The 3,364-nt window shown below is 32.7% G+C and overlaps 1 pseudogene; it reads left to right on the forward strand.

The window, feature by feature from the left end:
* The first annotated feature begins 1,931 nt into the window (after positions 1-1,931).
* On the forward strand, positions 1,932-2,710 carry LOC116859266 (annotated as a pseudogene).
* The last annotated feature ends 654 nt before the right edge of the window (positions 2,711-3,364 follow it).

Below are 3,364 nucleotides of genomic sequence, written 5' to 3' on the forward strand. Positions count from 1 at the left end.
TCTTCTTTACATCATCTTTCAATATTGTCATTCATACATTGGTTAGAAAAAAAGTTCTCTTATAAGATTAACTTAAAAATAAATAAATATTCTGTCCAAAAGATATCCATGTCATATGCATTTACAGAAATGCCCATAAGTATATATTGGGTCATCTTTTATTATTCTTCTCATTCTCTTATCTGTCCTAAGTGTCAAATTTTGTGTTTCAAATTTTGCTTTCTGGTCGATTTCATCAATGTATCTTTTGAATCTTTCATTAAATTTGCTATATTAATTAGTATCATTTATTTTCCTGAAGGTTTTTTGTTGTTATTTGGCACTTCATTTTATAGAACATATGGCATTTTTACTTTAAATTTAACAAATTCTCATATTTCTCTGAACACATCAGTTTTTTGTGAAAGTTTCTTGTATTTAACTTTTTAAATATTTAATTCAATTTTTTCAGTGTTCCAAGATTTATTGTTTATGCACCACACCCAGTGCTCCATGCAATATGTGCCCTCCTGAATACACACCACCAGGCATTTAAGTAAGTCATTTTTAATTCAGTGTACATATATTTGTGTGTGTCTATCTTTCCTATAAATACTTCTTCAATATTCTGATGGCTTTGGTCCTAGAAAGGTATGAGACTCTGAAGCACTACAATCCTTTGTAGACATAACATGCTGGGCTTTCCTCACTGATGGTATTCCTTCTGGAGAATTCCCTCCACTCCTTCCTAATTTAGAATATTCTCAAAATGCCATTTCCCCTACTCTTTTTAAGTGTCTGTTCCTTAAAATGTCTTCACCCAAAATGTTCTTAAGCTTTCCATCTCTGATTCCACCCTCTCCTCTGTTTCCCACTTTGTTGAAACTTATGCAGATTTACTTCTTTATTAGGCTGTTAGCTGAGTTTTATGAAAGAGGGTGATACACATAGGAGCTAAAAACATAGAAGGAGTTTTAAGTACACAAAAGCAAGAGGTCAAAAAGAATAAGAAAATGTGCCATAAAGCCATGCATATGGTTCTATAATTATTGAGAAGAAGAAGAACAATACAGATCTCTTAAGAGAGTGTAAGCAGAGTCTAGGAGCTACAGTAAAATTTTAGAGAAAATTTTCAGGAAAGGAGTTTCTTTAAAGCATTTGAATATTGAGTGATGATAAAATCTGCTTCCTATAATGTATAGTTGTCACTAACTCTTCCCTGTAGACTTCTGGGAGAAAAAGAAGCAGATACTAAGTCTTGGCATCAAAACAAACAAATAAACAAACCAAAAGGATATATATTTACAGTGTGACCTGACAGACTATTCTAGTTTCAGAAATCTTAGAGCTTAATTATGAAAGAAAAAAAAAGAAATCACTGCTAAGTGTCATAAAATATATTCAAGTATGAGTCTATAATTTATGCATTTACATTGCCTTACAATGCATACTTAGCAAGTACAAAGCCTGATGTTGATAATAACTATACTTAAAAAGGAAAATAAAATATGTCTATCTTAATAAAGTCACAGAAATATATTATCCTTACAAATTTACATATTTTCATGAAATATTTTGGGGATGGACATTTATAGGTCATCAAGTTTTTAACTAAGAGGAAAATTTGTTTCATAATATGTGTTAAATTTTTTAAGAGCTTCCATGTGTCCTGAATAAATCACAGTGGAACTAAAATAATGAATTAAGAAGAAGTTGTTTTTCTGTACTTAATATCTGTATCCCTTTAGGGAAAACTAAATTAATGTCCTATGGAAAATATGAACTAAATATCAACTGATTTCTTCGTATTGGTTTATTCCCACCTTCAAGAATTGGTGTTTTCTTTATTCTAGTTTTGTTCATTCTCAGTTTTCTCCTTTTCCCAATGGCTTTGTTTGGTAACCGGTCCATGATCATCCTCATCCTTCTGAACCCTCATCTCCACACACTCATGTATTTTCTATTTAGACAGCTCCCTTATGGACCTGAACTACATCTCCAGTATTGTCCCCAAGATGGTTTCTGATTATCTCTCTGCAAACAAGTTGATTTCTTTCATTGGGTGTGCAATTCAGAGTTTCTTCTTCATTAATTTATCTGATGCAGAAGGATTATTATTGACCTCTGTGGCCTATGATCAGTGTACAGCAATTTGCTTTCCTCTTCACTATGCTATTTGTATGAGCAAAAGAGAGTGTATCATGATCATAGGATCTTGGATCATGGGCTCAATCAACTACTGTGACCACACTGCATATGACTTCTGTATCGCTAAATATAGATACAAAGCCATCAACCATTTCTTTTCTAATATTCCAGCCATGTTGACTCTGGCCTGCATGGACACCTGGGTCTATGAGGACACAGTGTTTGTGAGCATCACTCTCTTATGTTTCCTTTTAGTGGCATTGCATGTTCCTGTGGCCTGGTCGTACATGCCATCTGCCACATGCAGTCAACAGAAGGGAAGAAGAAAGCCTGCAGCACTGATCTTACTGTGGTGACTTTCTACTGTGTACCCTTTGTTCACAATTATGTAAGCCCAAGATCCTTAAGATCTCCCACAGAGGACAAGGTCCTTGCTGTCTTCTACACCATCCTAACACCAGTGCTCAACCTGATCATTTACAGCCCAAGAAGCAAGGTGATGGGGACCCTGAGAAGAGTAATCCAGAGGATCTTTTCTGTTAAAAAAAAAAGTAACAAAGTTCTCACTGGGCCTTCTGCTTAGAAGTCCATTAATTTCACCTAAAACACTGTTTTCAAACAATGTCATTCCAGGATTTAAGACAAAGATTACATTAATCTAGAAAGATAAATAATACAGATTTGACAGAATAATTATATATGACTAATCACCCTATTTTTGTGGTAATTTTCCTTTTTCAGTCTTTTTTTTGGTTACAAATAAGTTATTAAATATAAATTGATGTCTAAAAGCCACTTATATTCTCATTATTTTGGGTACTGAACCAATACAGTAAATTAGATGACAGTACCCAAAATATGGAAGGAGTCCAGTTGTCTATTGACAGATGAATGACTAAAGAAGATATGGTATACATACCATGATAAAATCTGAACATATTTATAGATAGATATATATGTATAGATAGATATTTAAGTTATATCTATGCATGTGTATTTATTTCTACAGATTTATAAAAATAATCTATAGATAAATAATACTATGTTACATCTACATATATGTATAGATATATAGATATGTAATGCATATTATACAGAAGATATATAGGTATATAATATAATATTACTAAGCCATCAAAACAGAATGAACTCTGGTGATTTGCAGTGACATGAATGAAGCTAGAGAGTATTACACGATGCGAAATTAGTCAGAGAAAACAAATATCATTAAGTTTTC

Source organism: Lontra canadensis, unplaced genomic scaffold (genome assembly GCF_010015895.1).
Source record: "Lontra canadensis isolate GAN:19392208 unplaced genomic scaffold, GSC_riverotter_1.0 scaffold152, whole genome shotgun sequence".
NCBI lineage: Eukaryota > Metazoa > Chordata > Mammalia > Carnivora > Mustelidae > Lontra > Lontra canadensis.